General features: G+C 37.6%; 1 protein-coding gene across 1 annotated transcript in view; it reads right to left on the reverse strand.

The window, feature by feature from the left end:
- CTNNA2 (catenin alpha 2) overlaps positions 1 to 19846 on the reverse strand; it is a 350732-nt gene that overhangs the window by 282240 nt on the left and 48646 nt on the right. The window lies entirely within an intron of this gene.

Genomic DNA, 19846 nt, shown 5'->3' on the forward strand with positions numbered 1-19846 from the left:
CCAACAACAGCTCTCTGAGTGTCACCACCCTCATCTCCAACATCCAGAGGGAGTAGTTGGAGCCTGGAAGTGGATCAGGAGGGAGTGAAGCAGCTGTAGAAGGAAGCAATTGAGTGGAAGGAGCAGGCAGATTGAAAACACACGTGTTGAAGCTCTCAAGGTGACAGAGAGCCAGGGAAGTTCAGGTTAAAGGGCTGTTGTAGAAATCACTATAAATTTTTCAAGCTTAAGTAAGTGCTGTGTAAATCAATATAGCACAAAATACATCCCTTTGGAAAAAATAAAAACCCAACAAACCAAACCCCAAAGGATTACATTGGAGGAAGTAAAGCAAATAGTAGAGGTGGGAGCCAAAAATTCTGCACACTTATTAAAAAAAGCATTAAGGGTTCATTACATGCATGAATACTAACAAGAAAATAATGTAATTTGTCTATGACCTGAGTAGAGTCTTCTATGAAAGTGCTGATTTATACAAATTTACACAGCCCATGAGATTGTGTGAAGATCACCAATACATCAATTTAATCCAGTCTCACCTCTTTTCTTTCCAGATGTTTGAGGAAAATTATCTGACAAGATATCACAAAGCACAGAGCTCCTGATACCTAAGAATATGGTCTTCCTTTTCCTGGGCATGCTCTCAAACAATCCTAATATTATTACAAAATATCCATTTAGCATCTTCCAGTGGAGAATTAAAAGGCTCAGCTCACATCAGCTTTAATACCAAAAGCAAAATACAATATAAAACCAGAATACAGTGCTGTAAACACCTTAGAGCCTTGGAAACCAACTCTGGAAACAAAGCAGGATCAGATACACTGAAAATTCTCTTTTGAACTTTTTAAGTTCTTTAGAACTCGTTTGTGATACTGCTTAATAACCCAAAGAAACAACAGAATCCACTGACTCACAAAAGAAAAAAACATGTGAATATGTTAAAAGCAACAAAGGGAGTAAAGACATTGGCAAACAATTTTCACTGCACATCTCTGTACTTTTATTACTTACGTCTTTCAATAAAGGTATGTTTTCTACTAAAAAAGGCTGAGATAATAATAAACTTCAAATTTCAGGAAAAACAAATCTGAAGCTGCTTCAACTTTCCAAATACGACATTAAGTCAGTATGAATATATATCTCCATTTTGAAACATGTGTGAAACCACCCTATAAATAAAGCAATGAAAACTTTTTTTATGTATCCTGATATAAATTTGGATTTACTTACCAGAAAAAACAAAAAAAGCCCACAAAGAACAGCAGTAACCAGTTAACCACAACAGTTCAGCACAGCACGTTATAAACCCATTTTTATATCTCCCCAACAAAATGTAGAAATAAAACTTGTCCCTTAACTTTTTAACAAATGTATTTTCATTTCCAGCCTCGTCTTCCTTTACAAGCTGTGATTTAGCTCAGGCTGGGAGAGAATTCTAGGGAAACATCACTTCACACTTGTTCTATGGATATATTTTCTTCCTCCTGTTGCCTTTGCTGTTCTATGTTTTCACAAAGTCGTGAGAATCTTATTAGAATCTGTTTTCCAAAGAATTTTGGGCATGTTGAATTGTAGAAAAAAAAAAAAGTCTAGTCCTACAGGTTTCTTTCAGAGTTGGGAATACAGAGATAGCAGCTTCCATGGGTGTATATATATACATACACATATATATATATATATATATATATATAGGTCTGATAATTCAGTACAAGCAGAACAGAATGTATTTTCTATACAGAAAATAAAAAAAATCAAAACAAAAGTATGGAATGGCCAAGAATAGTCCTAAAATTTCTGCACAGTAACAAAGAGAAACCAAAGCTTTCAAAGTAAAATAGGGACAACTTTTACAGAGTAATTTTCTTTTTATATATTCACTGCCAAATCCATAAAGAGTTACAGTAATAATTTTAATATCACAACAGTAACTGGGTTTGATAAGACCATCCATTACAAATTTATAAGAAAACAGAGCTCTAATCTTTCATGTCCTCAGTGAAGAGCAGGTAAGCTACATATTTTATTGCTGGGATTTCTTCAATAAATAATCCCCACTGAATAATGAACACAGAATGACAGTCAGTGATCTAAACTATAGACAGAGAATTTCCTTCAATTTTTCATTTCTGCAGTTTCACTGGTTTGGGCCATTATTGCTCTGTTACCTCCATTTATCTTTCCTCTTTACATCTGGTAACAGGAGCGTAATTACTACTATATTTATTATTACTATATTTAGATTCTTACATACCACATACACACACATATATATGTAAACTGTCTGCTTATTCATTACTTTACCTAAATAGAATCTTACATCACAGACTAATCTATAACAAAGTCTTCCCAAGGGGTTTAAAATGTCCCTGCACAACACTCATTATAAACGGAAAATTAATGAGGAAAGTTGCCTAAAGATTGCCTCCAGTTTCCCAGAGGCTTGAGATTAACATTTTTAAAGTGGATGCAAGTTCATTTTGATATGTTATGGTCTTTAGAAATAAATAAGTCATGTTGTTCCTCAAAATCGCTATTAAATTATTTTGCTGGTGTTTTTATCATTCTGAATATTGCATCTCACCACACTGCCTAGTACAGCAAACACTCAAACTACATCATCCTTACAAAATTCTGTTACCCAAATTAATAGGCCTGGGAATGGTTGCAGATGTTGCCCACCAGTGTGTGCACAGAGGGGATGAAAACACTCAATTTAAGCAGGCCCTGTATGAACTGTGACACAAATGTAAATATAGAAATAATAGATAAGTAAATAAACACATGAAAGAGTAAATCCCGGGTCCAATCATCCTAGTAAGAAAAAATGTCAAACTGCAGCAGGAAGAAAGTGATTTTCCTTTTTTGATATCAGGTGTTCCAGCTGTACAGATCATCAAGAGATGCTGCAAATTGCAGTAGAACAAACTTAATAAATGATTTTGATTCTAAACCAGAAAGAATAACAGGCAGGATGGTCTTCTGGTTAAATCACTGTATGATCAGTTAGAAAGTCTAATTGTACTAAAGTCCTACTTCAGGAAAAATAATACAGCATGATCTCAAAAGACAACATGAACTCCAACCCCATCAAAGACATGAATAACTCCAAGGAACAACCAAATACCTTTCCCATTTCTTTTTCTTCCTTTGTGCTTTTTGAGGTCCCAGTGGCATCAGGGATTTCCTACGTGTTGAATCCTCCCAGTTCTACAAAAAGTCCAATTTTGGCTCACTCTTTTAAATTTCCAAAGGGACAAGAGGCAGAAGAGATGCAGCATTGCTTGTACTGCAAATCATTTATAGTCCATAAGATATTTCAAGCAAATTTGCCTTCTCATTATATTTGAAACATATAAAAAAAACCAGAAAGCCAGGCTATGAGACCACAAGCTGGTCCCCTTTCCTGTTGCACAAACTCACATGAAAATGTCTCCACTTGAGTCTCAATTTCTCACCTAAATTCTCTTGTTGCTGCTGAAATATGTTGCTGGGGGGGGGAATCACATGTTATTTCACATCCTTTGGTCAAAACATGACTTAAAGATTATTTTCACTGCCAGCTTACTTGTGAATATATAAATATTTTATTTTTTGCTTCAGTCATCCAAAACACTAATCTATTGGTGTGGTCCAAATCAATTATGACAAATACAAAGTTTCACGTTTCCTCCACAAAAAAAATTACATTTCAAATGACACAGCACATGGAACATCTCAACTCAGCATTACTTAAAAATCTCAGAAAACAGAACTGTGGAAATGCAGTTTTTCTTCTTTCATCAATACTAACGAGTTCTTTAAAGCAGAGCATTACAGAATATTTCCTTTCTCTTGATCCAAAGTTAACCATTACTTTTTGTGCATTACAACCCAACAGGGGTGTTATAATGGAGCTCATTGGGAGTGTGGGAGGGAGGACGAGAAGTGTGCTTGGGGCTGAGTATATTTAAAGGAGAGCTGAGAAGTTTTCTGGTGAAAGGCTCTGTTGATAAATGGTGGTTAAGAGAAGAAAATTGGTTATTCAATGAACAAAGTGGTGTGTAATTTATTTTACTTCATTAGATGCCGAATTCTTCAAACACTGCTAGGAATTAGAATGCTTTGAAACTAATTATTGTAAGTACATTTAATCATAGCTTTGAAGTTACTTTCAACACAGCACACTCTTTTTGATTAAATTATATCTTTCTGCCATTCTACTGCAAGTACCCAGTTCAAGGGCAGAAGAGGAGAAAAAAAACCCTATCAAATATTATAAATAAAAACAATAATTTTGCTCTGCTTTTTTCTCTGAAGTATTTCCATAATAATCTCCTATTGCTAAAAGTGCACCAGTTCCTGCAGAATCTCGAGTACAATTTTGAATAAATGAACATTATCACAAAATTAAACAATTATGTTATTATACATGGTACAAATAATTGCAAGCAGAGAAGCAGAATAGCAGGGAGCACAAAGATGAACTAAAATGCACTTTCAAGGTGCATGGATTTGTTGGAGGAAAGATTAAAGGAGTTTATTACACTCTCTCACCCTTCTTTGTACACATAGTACTGGTAATTCAAGCACTCAGCTACATGATATTTCTCTTTATCATGATAAATGATGGCTGAAAGGAGCAATTTTGCTTTGGACCTGCTTCCTGCTTGAAAGGAAATTTTGGTTCAGTGATTTAAGCAAGGCAGAGCACCATGAATCTCCTCCCTGAATCCTGAGCTTGACTTGGACACAAGCAACTGGAAATTGGATCCCTCTGATGAAAGAATGCAAATGTAGCTTCAAGCAGCTTTGCTGATCTCACTGATTTCCAGGAACCTTTCCTATTCTGAATGTGCATCTTGTACTGCAGTGATTTGACTGGATTTTAATTGGTTCTGGATAAAGCTCCAAGGGGAGAGAAAGAATGGTTTTATATTCTTCTCTCTGAGTACTTTTCCTCTCTTTTCTCTTGTTATGTAAAGCAAAAGTGCAATAGTGCAGGTATATGCATTACAGTAGGTAAATCCCATCCCTGGAAGTGTCCAAGGTCAGGTTGGACGGGGCTTGGAGCAACCTGGGATAGTGGGAGATGCCCCTGCTCATGGCAGGAGCTTGCAACTAGGTGGTCTTTAAGGTCCCTTCCAACCCAAACCATTCTGTAATTCCATGTTTCCATGTTATCCCATAGACAACCACACTGAAGGAGAGAAAAGCACTTTTTCTTCAATTCTTTCTTAGGGTTATTAAATATTTTCAAATATTGTAACAATAAATGGTAAAATTACTTCATGGTAGAAATTTTTCAAAGCCTAATGTTACACAATTTTCAGTATTTCCATCTCTACAATATGGGCAACTTTATTGCATTTGGCCCAAGGGTTGGGAAGGTTAAGAGGGTAAGATTTATCTTGTAACTCTGCAGAGAAACATTTACAACCTAATAGCCAAAAAAGTCCCAGAGACACAGAGAGACAGAAGTAAATATCCATTGGCTAATTTGTCTTAGTTTTATAACAGAAAATAGTAACAAAGCTATTTATGTGGATCACAAGAACTAAATCCAAAAGGAAGGAAGTAGAAAACAGCAAAGCGTGGCTTGGAGTCAGGAGCTTGTGAGAGCAGTTAGAAATTTCTGGAGAAAAAGTAGGTTAAAGAGGTAAATAAGAAGCAGATCAAATAGGGATGTAGCAGTATACAAATAATGAGATATCAAAGGGAAATAAAAGAACATGCACTGAAGATTATCATCAGCACATGGAGAACAAAGAATGAGGGAACATCTCTTTCTTCTTCAACTCAAAAGCACAACATTCAACAAATAATTGCAGCCTACCCCCGAGATGCCACCCAAGTAAAACAAAACAAAACAACACCCAAATGGCACAAAGCAGTGGTTCTGCTTGTTCTTCTTACTTTCTTTCCTAATGGCATATTCCATCAGTTCTGAATTTGTCAGAAACAGTGATTAGAGGAGGAAAAAAGATCTCTTTTGTTATCCTCTACCCAAAACTTCAAGGCAGCAGGGACAGTGAGTGAAACACAGCCCTATCAAAGTGAGTGTTTATAACTTTTAAGTTTGATATTTATAAATTTACAAGGCTTTCCTAGTCATGCTGCTCAGAACTATCACAAAAGCAGCAAATCACAGAAACTGCAAATATTTGGAGGTTTCTGTTTCTATTTTGTCACAATTGGAGGCTTCAGTGCACATAGAATATCAAGAGTTGGGGGAAAACAGAAAAACCCAAACATTTTGCCTGCCTGCCTCAAGAGAGAAAGACTCATTAGATGTTTCCAGGTGTCATTTCACACACTTACTTGGTGACATTCATTAACTTCAAATGCTGGCCAACCAGTTAAACTCTACTTTTTATACGAGGAACTTTGGTTAGAAATATCCCACATCCCTACTCCTCCTGGCTTTCCCTGTTCACCTCTACCATCATCTTCAGCCTATCTTGGAACACCCAGCTCACCAGGATCTGAAATAATGTCTTAATCTATTTTGCACAGGACATTGATAAACCATTACGAGCTTCCCAATCAATAAGGAATTTCCATTATATAACTAATCTGCTGGATAAGTTCCAAAGAAACTGAAAGACTCCTTAATATTTGAGCACCCTGAAGCTGAAGAAGATTCTGTACAGGGTTTGTGTGGTGAGGGTTTGGGAGTGGGGAGGTAGAGGGATGGGTTCTGGGAGAAGCTGCTGGAAGCTTCACCCATGTCCATGGAGCCACTTCCAGCTGGCTCCAGGATGGATCCACCACTGGACAAGGCTGAGCCCATCAGTGACAGGATAATGTATTTAAGAATGAGGAAAAATTGCACAACTGCAGCAAGAGAAAGAGTGAGAACACATTTATTCCCCAGTCCTTATTAACTGTCAGAATAAAATGCAAGAGGAAAGCTATGTAAAAAGTAATTTGAAGCCTATTTGTTGTGGGTCATATAATTAGGAATATTATTTTAATAAGATTCTAATTCTTCAGCCTGTGATACTGCTTAGTTCTAAAGCAGTAATATGCCACTTTTATTGTGTCCATGCTCTGCTTTTAAAGTGACAATATTAATGTAAAATATGCCAACTATACATATCTGCATTATAAGGGTTTCTGATTTAGCCCATTTATTTTTTAGTTAACTACATCTTCTTTACACTTCACAAAGCCAACTCAAATGTATCAGTTTTAGATCAGTTAACTGTAGCAATTATGTATTTCTAAACCACAGTCAGGTTTAATGCAAAACAGAATTCAGAAAATTTATGGTTATACTTAGACATTATTTTTTAAAGTTTCTATAAATGTATTTTTTTCACTTTGCTTTGTTTCCCTTGTATTATTGTGCAGGAAAACAGGACAAGCTTTCTGGACTGACTAACTGGAGTCTTGCTATCAAAGAAGTCGTGATCTTGTAATTTAAACATTTCTACACTAGATAACAAAATAATGCAGATAGAGTCCTAATAACGGAAACATGTAACCTCAATGACAATGAACTACCAGGGTGCTAAAACAATTCCAGAGACAAAGAGGAAGGGAACAGTAGGAAGCTGAACTCCTTTTGAATTGTCACCTACAGCCAAATAAATGACAATATATAAGAAACACAAAAAGGGCTCTAACAGTTGGTGTAATTTCCAATGTACATAAATCAATGTGTGCAAAAAATACAAAAAAACCCCACTGTGAATCTTTTAAAGGCATGTATAGTGCTTCCTATAATTATATAATAATAATAATGATAATAATAATACTTGCCTTCATACATGCGAAATTTGCTAAATTAATCCAATCTGAATATTCCAATTTTGTTAATGACAAGGCTCCTTTCAATATTTTGCAGATTCTAAGTCACTATATTTCTTATATCACTCCATACTATTATATCTAGAGGTTTAACTTCCCACCATAATTATAATTGGACTGCTATTCTGTTTAACTAATCTTGCAGAGAGTTGTCAATACATAATAAAAGTAGTAGAAAAGAATTCTAATGAAAAAGAAGAAGAGAGATAAGGATGAGCATTTAAAATATTTAAATTCTTATTAAAGGAGGAATTCACTTTTAATTTAGAAAAAAAATAGTTAATCTATCATGTACTTTGATATTCAAAGAGCTCTAACAAGATGGCATCATGTAGCATTTTGCTGTCTGGGCAAAACTCACCATATCAGGAAGCTTGTCAATTCACATTGGAAACAAACCCTTCCTTAAAATATTAAATACAGTTGTGCGTTTTAGTCTCCCATAAACTTCATGACTGTGACCTTCATAAAAGACTTGGCAATCTCACACTCGTACATCTCATCCAGGAGACTGAGGAGACCCACTGAAGGTCAGCTCTGAATTCCTCTGATTAAATTCAAAACATAAAATCAGATTTTCACTCTGCATTTTCTTGTACTTTCATAATCTAAATTCCCTTTGGTAATTAAAGAACACAAAACAAGTTTTAAGAGACAGATTATCCTACCACTCCAGGTAGTTTACAATATGGCTTATTTTATAACAGTCGTGTTCTGACTTACAATGTAATGACTAGAGAAATGATGAAAGGAACAACCAGCAAAAAATGATTAAACTATTCATCCTGCTCCTAATTTATCATCTGGGAGATGGCAAACTGACCATGACCAGGCACCTACAGCAAATTGTTTGGGGATAATTTGGAATCTAATTGAAAGATAAAGAGATTTGGGAAGAATTAGAAGAAACACTATTATTTAGAATTTCTAGTTCCATTAGGGATTTACAACATCTTATCTTGCTTCAGTAGTAGGAAACCTAGAAATGTGTCCAACATCCATCCTTGGTGCTTCCATGGAATCTGCATTCACAGCAATCTCAAGAATCAAGATTCTCAATGGGAAAAAGACAACCTTTAATCACACCACTGCAAAAAATCATGGAATGGTTTGGGTTGGAAGGAATCTTAAAGCCCATGTTGTTCCACCCCCCTGCCATGGGCAGGGACACCTTCCACTTGCTCCAAGCCCTGTCCAACCTGGCCTTGGACACTTCCAGGGATGGGGCAGCCACAGCTTCTCTGGGTAGCCTGTGCCAGGGCTTTCCCACCCTCACAGGAAGGATTTCTTCCTGATATCTGATCTAAATCCACCCTCTTTCATTTTAGTGAACCAGCAGTCTAGTGGTTAAGCCCCAAAAAAATTCTAAAACTTGCAAAATGCAAATAATATTCACTCGTGTTACCAACATTTTAAATTACTACAGTCAAATTTGATAGTATAATTGTGCAACAAGTGCCGTCGTTTATGAAGAGTAACGAGATGTTTTCCTTCCAATACCAAATTGTAACTCTGTAAGTACAATCTATCCAGGGTGAGACCAAAATGCAGACACTCAGCCAACAAGAAAAATCCAATTTGTCTGCCACACTCGTCAAAAAGAAATCAAAGTAAAAAAGATCAAGATCACCTGGCAAGAGCTGATGGTTTATGATAGTTCTTATCGTGGGTTTTGAGGTATTTTGTCTAAAAAGGGAAAAATCAGAAATAAGCCAATCTCTCCTGCTCATTCTCTTTATCACTATTTATACTGATCTGTGCTTTTCCAACTCTTACATGTAGGGAAATAGCCAACACCCTTCACTGCAGAGAATCAGCACTTTGCAGATTTATGAGAGCCTCATATTTCTACAGAAAACATCAAAAATACTTCCCATACCAAACATTAAAACGCTGTCTTCAATCCCCTCACTCTAACAGATGGGCTGTTTGTGGTACAGAAGAAGGGAGGGGAGGAAATTAATTACATCAAAGCACAAACTACAGTGTTCAGTGATGAACAGAGCCCAGAAACATCCACATCCCTCCTGCTTGGGTTCTAGAACATTCAGCTTTTTTCATAACAGATTTGCAATTATTTCTGGTTTCTATGGGGAAAAAAATCCCTGTGAACTCCTGGTCTTTTGTCGTCAACAGTTTTCACGCACAAAGAGCATGTTGATGTTTCAGTCTGACCTAGTAGCAAATGTCTAACACTTAGTTGTAACCATTTTTAAGTACATCTTCTACTAATTCATATATTAAAGATCAGTTATTTTAAGTGACTAGTTTGCTAGTCCTCATTTTTAGGACTAATGTAAAAAAAAAAAAAACCAAAACAAACAAACAAAAAACCAAAGCAAACAAACAAAAAAACCCCTGCATGTCATGTTTTAGACCCTGCAGTTTAGACTCCAATTACATCTCAACTGGTGATGGTTCTTCTGCTCCCAAGAGCTCCATCCACAGCAGCATCCAAGCTGCACTCACACTAAAACCTGCCTGTGCATCCTAAAAATTACTCCCATGATTCCGACGCGCTCTATCACACAGAGACACCTTCAGGAATGCCAGCTTTTCCACAAGCTTTTGTTGCATCCTTTGCAAAGTCCCGTCGCTCCAAATACACCCAAATTTATGTTCTTCACAGTCAGCACGGTTGGGTGAGTCTGTGAGTCTGTCTCAGAGCTCTCCTCACCTCCACTGCCTCAACCTCTTTAGTCACTTCAGGGACACAACACTTCCTAGTCTTCCCAAGGTGGAATAGGCCAAGGGACCTGCAGAAGAGATTCAAAAACATCTAAAATGGACTACAGATCCAATGTCTCCCCAAAAGGGGAATTCAGTGATTCCCAGTGTTTGGAACAAGCATCATTTGTGGAAGAAAAATAAAGTCCTGTGACATTATAAGTGGGGATAGAGAATTCAGGTGTCCAGGGCATAAGGACTTTCTGGGCAAATGCAAACCACCTTGGGAATGCTCCATAATAACGTCAGGCAAGAGACAAGTCAGCACAGTAGTATTAAAAATCACATTTTCAGAGCCCTGACATAATTTGACAATTTAGGAACCATCTAATTTCATTTTTGAGGTTGCCTTAAAGTACTCTAAATCTCAATTGTTAAAGGAAACATACCAAAAGAACTTAACAGTTATTGTGATATTTCTTGTGCTACTTAAGATCTCACCACACAAGCTGATCAACCATTCAAATACACAATAAGTAACTGATTTAAAATTAAATTTTTTAATATGTTGGGTCATATCTACTATAACAACAAAACCTGATTTTTTTTTGTCCAAAGTTGTTTTTTTTTTTTTCCAAATCACAGCCTGAAAGTACAAAATAGCATCAGGTCACTCTCCAGGCTTTCATACTGTGCTGCTGTCAGACTAACAAACTGTATCAGAAGTACATTATAAAACTTTATAAAAAGTGGTTTAAGGAAAAGCCTCGAATTTTGTCTGCTTGACACAGACACTGCTCCAGAACAAACAGCCCACAAAAGCTTTTTTTCTCGGGTTTTGACTCTACCTCATTAATGAGAAAAGTTCAACTAATTGGAAAGTCAAACTTCCCACTTCCCTTGTTTTACCTATTGCCTTTCTAATTAATTTCTAGACTTTCACAACATTTCTATTTGCATTACCTAAAATGGCAAAATAATGCCTGTGACTGGACAAATGTCTTTCTTAATATACCATATGGTGAGATATCTCATAGTTTGACAATATTTAACAAGAAAAGATCTGCTCACTTCTGCAAATCCCCTGTTTTCCAAGCCCCTGATTAGACAAAATGTTTCTTTGAAATCCAGTGATCTAATTACCTGTTTGATTATTTGAAATAAAATTAAGTCTCCAGAATTATTAAATCACCATGTGCTTTTCCATCACATTAAGTTGTTGCAGCTGGAGGAAACCTGAACACTTCTCAGCTGACAAAAAGAATGACAAATCCATGGCTCTACACCAGTTTGCCCAAGTTTAAACACCGGTGACAGCTCACAATGAGTGGTCCAGACCCTATTTAAGGCAATGGGTGAAAGGGGATCTCTGTCACATGTGGGCTGGGGACAGATTGAAGCAGGGACACCTCTGCCCTCAGCTCTTGACTCTTCCACCTCACAGAGGGGGCCAGCAAAGCCTCTCACACATGGAAAGCCTCCAGAAAACCTTCCTCTTTGCCCCTCGCTCTCCTGCCTGCTCTTCTGATGTCAGTCTTTCTCTGAGGGAGATGCCATCACCTTATTAACACTTATATTTATAATTATTCTTTAAAACAGAGCTTGAGTCTTTTAACCTGTTCAGAAGACCTCCTATGTGGCATATTACTGAGTGTTTATGCCTCTGAACTCTCTTCACTGATAAAATCATTATCATTAAGGTTGGAAAAGCCCTCCAAGGTCATCAAGTCCAACCTTTGACAGAATATCCCCCTGCTCACTAAACCATAACAGGAAGGGCCATGTCTACTTGTTTTCTGAACGCTTCCAGAGATGGTGACTCCACCACTTCCCTGGGGAGCCTGTTCCAATGCTTAACCACTCTTTCAGTGAAGAAATTTTTCCAAATACCCAAGCTGCCCCTCTCCTGGAACAACCTGAGGCCATTTCCCCTCGATCTCTCAAGTCCATAACTTTTTGGATGCCTGAAACTCAAGGCACGACATCACAAAGTCACTCACAGAGGTTTTATCCTTTGACTCAGCTGCTTAGAAACCACATAACACCCTAGGAAATTCCCTTCAAATAATGAAATATCTACTCTTTTTTTTTTCTTTTTTAAGAAAAGGGGGATAAAAGATGGTCTGTTCCACTTAATCTCATTTTGCTCTTCCATATTAAAATTCTGTTGGACTCCCTCCTACTCATGATTAATTTCATTATTCTTCAATTAATTTGAGAAGACCAGCAACTCATTTTACACTACCATAATCATTTCTATAATGCCATCAAAAGCAAGTTACTTTAATACATTAAAAATTAATATATGATGGCTCACATTTAAGGTTTTTCCTCTCAGAAAGTACACATGGATTAAGGAATGTAAGGAACATACCTAATACTGCAAATGAATGGAGATGAAATAGAGAGAACCTGTCTCAAACCCACAACCTTATTTTCCCCATCATCACATCCCATTAACCAGCTAGCTGTAACTTTATTACTCTTTCTCTTTTTTTTTTTTTCCCAGGGATCCACTTCTGATTTTGATCCCATGTTTGTTGTTAAAATGGCAATAATGTTTTACAGAAATAGCCTAAAATTAGGCATTGTTCTTACTGCTTCAAGTTTTCAATTCCTTCCTCGACATCCCTTCCCAACAATACATGAAACCTCTGGAAAATCAAATTTCAAGAGTAATTAGCAAATTGTGTTAAAAATAAATTAAACTGATCCACCCTGATTTGTCAATATTATTCAGCTGTAGCTCTCAGCCAAAGGTCACTCAAAGACAATAAACTGTGTGACATCAGCATAGACTTGTCATGTTGTGCTCCAGTGCTGCTGTTGGGGCCATGAATAACAAAGTGGATCCCCTCAGTGGACACTCACCACTCCAGCCCTTGAACATATTCTCTAATTTTAAGCCATTTTTAAGAACACAAATTGTCAAAATCCTTGGCTGAAAACAAGCCCTTGGACCAGGCTGCCCAGGGAAGTTGCTGAGTGACCATCCCTGGAAGTGTTCAAAAAACAAGTGAAGTGGCACTTCATGGTATGATTCAGTAGACACGGTGGTATTTAGCTGAGGTTGGACTTTATAATCTTGGAGGTATTTTCCAGCTTTAATGGGCCTATGATTTTGTAGAGATTTGGATTTGACCTCATTCTTTTCAGCTCTGAGAAGATGCAATGCAGTTCTCCAATGGTCCACCCAAATTTAACACATTGTACTGCACATTATTCAGCTGAATATGAGCACTGCCTCCACATTTTTTAATCAGCTTATTAAATAGCACTAAGTTTCTAAACATTATATGAAAAACTACAGGTTAAAAAGATAATCATATACACATTGTAGGACCAGAGTATTCTCTCTTTAAGAACAAAATGAGGAAGCTAAATATATATCTGAGGGCTTAGCATCTCTTGAGAGATTAGTAGATGCAGCAGTTCAGGTTCTAAACAAAGAAAACGATCAGTTATTCAGCAAAGAGGGAAAAGGAGAGACCATTATTTTGTAGCTTGGCCAGTAATCAATAAATTAGGAGATCTAAAACAGGATAATCAGGTTGGACATTTAAAATGAACAACAATAATTACTATTTCATACAGTATCTAATTAATTTCAGAAACTCATTGTTGCAGGGAAGCTCAAACATATGAGTGGGCTCAATAAGTCTTGAGCAGAAAGAGTGGATTATAGGTCCACAGATGGCTATTAAAACAGCAATTCAGATGCTAATTTCAACTCAGGAAGTTCCTAAATCACAGCCTATGGAAGCTTGGAAGATATAGCAGGGAAAAGCTCATCCCACACTTTCCATGCTCCTTGTACTCTTTGTTAAACAACAGTTAATGGCAAATATCAACACCAGGACAGAGAGCTGAAGGTCTGCTGGTCTGACCCACCATGGCAGCTGTGTCCTGCTCCTATTTAATCCTTGCATGATTATCTCTCCTAGAAACAAATCTTCTTGTATGTCTTTGGGTTTTACCTTTGGAGTTGGCAGATGAACAATTATTTTCTGCTTAGTTTGACAGGTGGATAGAAACGTCATTATTTTCCAAATATTTTCAAGCACAGGCTTGTTTACCTCTGTGGGACACTCCTGGCTCATGTGGTGGTGTATTTATGCAATCAGACAAATTTTATAATTTTGCAAATATAACTCTTAAGTTCTTCTTAAGTAGGAACCAGGGTTTCAACAGTAAATGTTACCTACACACAATACTAAGCTACCAACAATAAAGTCTTTTCTTGGGAGTGAAGTGGGCTTGTTACACATTTCTCCCATGAATAAAAGTGTAGAGTAAATCTAAATAAAAAAATTCCACTGGTGTTTTCAACTCTAATTCTCCTTTCCTTGGGCCTATGTTATTTTACCAGCTCTGACACTAATTTCACAGGGATTTTTATTTCTATCACTTTTACATTGATTGTGCAGTAGTATAATGTTGACCAAATTATAAAAAAATTCAATCATCACCACCATTTCAGCCCATAAATAAATAACAATGTAACAAATATAAGTAGTAGACTTTTCAGTCTGTGTGAGAGAATTCTATTACCCTCCAATTATATCCCAACCCATTTTCGTGTTATTTATATACTGAATGTTGGGTAGCCTGGACACAGCACTCGAGGTGTGGCCTCACCAGTGCCCAGCACAAGGGGATGGTCACTGCCCTGATCCTGCTGGCCACACTATTGCTGACACAGGCCATGATGTCACTGGCCTTCTTGGCCACCTGGGCACACCTGGGCTCATGTTCAGCCACTGCTGACCACCACTCCCAGGTCTTTTTCCACTGAGCATCTTTCCAGCCACTCTGCCCCCCAGTCTGGAGCTCTCATGGGGTTGTTGTGGCCAAAGTGCAGGACCTGGCACCTGGCTTTGCTGAACCTCATCCTGTTGGTCTCAGCCTATCTCTCCAGCCTGTCCAGGTCCCTCTGCAGAGCCTTCCTGCCCTCCAGCAGATCGACACTGGCACCCAACTGGGTGTCATCCACAATCTTACTACACAGAGACTCCATCCCCTCACATAGATCATCAATAAAGGTATTAAACATGACTGGGCCCAACACTGATCCCTGCAGACACCACCAGTGACTGGATCCCAACTGGATGCAGCACCATTCCCCACCACTCTCTGGGCCCAGACATAACCAGTTCCTAACCCAGCACAGAGTGTCCCTGTCCAAGCCATGGCTGCAGCTTTTCCAGGAGTATGCCATGGGAGACAGTGCAAAAGGCTTTACTGAAATCCAGATAGACACAGCCTTCCCCTCATCCACCTGGTCAGAAAAGGAGGTCAGGTTGGTCAGGATCTGCCCCTCCTAAATCCATGCTGGCTGGGTTTGATCCCTTAGTTGTCCTGTATGTGTGATGTTCCCCCAGAAGATCTGTTCCATGACCTTGCCAGGCACTGAGGTCAGGCTGACAGGCCTGGAGTTCCCTGGTTTCTCTTTCCAACCCTTCCTGTGGATGGGTGTCACACCAGCCAACCTAATTAACCTTTGCAGTGAACAAGAATGACACACGAGGCCACGATTACACTGTGTGAGCTGGAAATTTCTTTTTGAATGTCTGAACTGATACAGACAATTTCTGCTGGTGGTGCTGGTAAAAGTTCTCACAAAATCATATTCATTTTAGGAATTAAACTGCCATATGAGCTAAATACATTCTTTTCAAGAGGATATAACAATCCAAATGCAATGTACTATGAGTAAAATTTTAATATTGCAAAATTTCAGTACTTTATTTGAGTGATTAAATTCTCTGGTTCAGATGGAGAAAATAATTATCCATCAATCCTAGGAAAGTGGTTTTTTTCTGCATGCATACTCCTGTGACAAACTACAGTATTTCATTTAATTTTGGAGAAGATTAACACCTACCAGAAAAGGCACATAAAATGCAGTAAATTAAATTATGAGCAATAACACTGACTTTTTTGTTTTGTTTATTTTAATTTAGTATTTTCATATTTTAACTTTGTAGTGACAGCTTTTTAAAATGTATTTGTGTTATTCGAACATAACAACAACAACACCTGGAACTTAGAAATTCAAATCATGTGTGAATTCTTTTGAAAATAGCAATTATTTGATTCATGGGCACCAAGTGGAAACTACTAGTCATAACATGACAGTGAAGAGAAAAATGTTTAACCAGAGGAACAGAGTTATGATATTTGACTCCAAAACTGGGATGGGGTAGAGATTCATCTGCTCAAATGTCTTTTTATAGATAAAACTCCACAGACAAATAATTTGAGAACTAAGAATGACTTTAAATTTGCATTTCAGGACAATATTTTCAGTGATTTTCATCCTAAATCCTAAGATTGGCAACTTTGAAGCCTTACATTTTCAGTAAATTTGAAGTTGATTTATACCAGTAAAGCTACACAGGGAAATTAACTCTTATTCCATACAGAATTTATTTCTGATTCCCAATTAGAATTTAGCTGATGAAAGTTCAAAAATATGAGTAAAAGATTTACCAAAATGTTAAATTACTACCCCAATGCTCAAAAAATAATTCTATGGTGATTACTACCAACAACTCATTCACACTGCTTAAAACATTTTACAATATTAAAAAATGATGAGAAACAAAATAGTACAGACCAAAAGTATATTATTTTACTGTCAGGAAAGTTCTGTTCCATTCTACTGTTTGCCTGTTGATAGCTCAGTCTCTATACTTCCATTTCCTTTTCATGTCTCAATTTTTGATTACCCTTAAGGTTCTATTCAACATGTCCTTTTCTTTTCCATCCTTTCTCTGACTTTTGGGGAATTTAGACATGACAATAAGATAATCTGATGGCACTCCATCAGGAAGCAGCAGAATCCTACTGACTAAAGAGGGAAAAGTCTCTCTTAGACTTTAACTTAGAAGAAAGGAGATTTCAAAAAATGTACCTTAAGTGATACCAGTATGGATACTTTCTATACTGGAGAAAAATTGAGGGAAATCAAAGAATGAAAGAGTCCCAGTGGAAAAGATGAAAAACAGGTAATTTAAAAGACAAAAGGAAGAAACAAAAAACAAGTCAAAGCACAAAATAAGTAATAAACATCAGGTTCTGAAAACAAGAGAGGAAAGAAAAAGAGGAATCAAACAAAAAAAGATGTTTCAGTGAAGAAAAGATCCCAGCTAAGCTTTTCATTTGAAATGTGAAGTATGTTCAGGTAATAAAACATGTATCCTGGTCTTTGAACACTTTCAAAAATAACTATTAAAAGAACCTTGAACAAGTTACAAGTTGCACTCGTGAAATCTGAAGCTTCATTTTGAAGACTAAGCAAAGACAAAAGCAGAATTTGTTGAAATGCATTACTTGTCCTCTCCTGAAACACTGTAATTGTGCTTACTCTGTATTCCTGCATGCAACATTGAACTCCTCAGTCTGCTGCCAGGTTTTCATTCCATATTGTGTATTATTGAAGTGTAAAACTGCTGAATGTGCCCCAGTGCAATTTTAATCATATTATAGACAATGTTCCAAGCTGATGTAATTAAATGCCTTTAATTATGGCAATCAAATGTATTATCAGTTTACTATTGCTAACCCATATTCAGTACACAAACCAGCCTGGAATTGCAGGGTCTGCTATTTATACAGACTTGGTTCAACCTTATGGCAAAATGTCTCCTCCAGTTTAGGTACAAATATTTTCATAGAATCACTGAATACCAGGTTGGAAGGGACCTCAAGGATCAGTTGGTTCAACCTTTCTTGGCAAAACCACAGTCTAGACAAGCTGGCCCAGCACCCTGTCCAGCTGTATTTTATATGTGTCCAGCTTTGAGGAATCCACCACTTCCCTGGGAAGATTATTCCAACAACTGATTGTTCACATTGTGAAAAATTTTTCCTCTTGTGCCTAATTGGATCCCCCCAGCAATAACGTGCACCCATTGCCTCTCATCTTTTCCACGTGGCTCCTTGTAAAAAGAGAATCTCCATTTTTTCTGTAGCCACCCTTCTGGAACATGGTGATAAGGTCTCCTCTCAGCCTTCTTTTCTCAAGGCTGAAAAAACCCAGTTCTCTCAGCCTTTACTCACATGGTAGATTCCCAGTGTTTGGATTATCTTTGTGGCCCCTCTCTGGACCCTCTCCAGCCCTGCCCACTTCCCTTTTGCTTAGTGGAGACCAAAGCTGAACACAGTATTCCAGGAATGTTCTGACAAGCACTGAGTAGACTGGGATAGTGATTTCTTCATCTCTGCTGGTGATGCCTGTGGGAAATATCCCTCTTTTAAATTTAGAAAGATGGCATTAACTCAGAGAACAAAGGAAAAAAGAAGAATTTATTCAGCGCATTGGGTCTTTCTCTCACTGAGTTTCTGGGGAAAAACACCCCTTGGGCTTACAACTTATACATTTTATAGTTTTACAAAATCCCACCCTTTTGCAGATAAGTTTAATACATTCATTTTTGCCTAAAAAGGTTCCTTTTCTCTGAAAAGGGGTTTTCCCTTTATCCCGATTGGCTGCAAGGCGCCTCCTGTCAAAGATGAGGGATCTTCCTTTGTTCTTAGCCCGAAGAGAAAAAGGAACCTCGTGTACAAAATGGTCCCAAAAGATTTTAATTTTTAAGAACTTTCACATTTCCCTTATCCGGCCGAAAAAGACTCTGATACTCAAATTTAGTTTTTGGAACTTGGATTTCTTACAACTTCACGATATGCCTATATATATATATATATATATCTTTCTAATAATGCCCTTGGTGATGCAACCCAGTAACAACATTTTGGACCCACCATCACTTTGGACCCTGCTCCCCAAGTCCCTTAGTTTAAAGTCCACCTTACCAAGGGGGACAACCTGCTGCCAGAAATCCCCTTGCCTCTTCTAGGCAGGTGGATTCCATCCCTCCAGTCTCTCTTTACTGATTAGCTTAGAAAAAAGAAATTACTTTAATGGAAATATACATGTTATATAAATTTTATCAAAACAAAAGGATAGATTGTTTTATGGAAAATTTACAAAACAAAGTTATTTATTTATTGCAGATTCCCATTATGGATGGGGGAAAAGCATGCCTGGAGAGGACTGTGCCAGAACTTTTGAGGAATATGCAGAGCCAGGTACCTCCTCACACTCTGGGAAAACCTCCAGTAACTAAAGCCACTGTCAGCTCCAACTGAGCTCAGCTGGTGTCCAGGTAAAGCCTAATGTAGTGCTAAACTAAGGCTGTCCAAAGAGACTGGAGACCTTGGAGACAGTGGGAGAGGACAAGGACCTGAGCAAGCCAATGTAACACTGAGGGTAGTTTTGCTTTGAGCAGACTTGGACCAGATAACAGCCTCTGGTTCCTCCCATGGAAAAGGATTCTCTGATTCTGTATTCGTGCAGTAATGGCACTTCACAAACTTCAGT

This window comes from Manacus vitellinus, unplaced genomic scaffold, assembly GCF_001715985.3.
Source record: "Manacus vitellinus isolate BGI_N305 unplaced genomic scaffold, ASM171598v3 scaffold_109_pilon, whole genome shotgun sequence".
In the NCBI taxonomy this organism is placed as follows: Eukaryota; Metazoa; Chordata; class Aves; order Passeriformes; family Pipridae; genus Manacus; species Manacus vitellinus.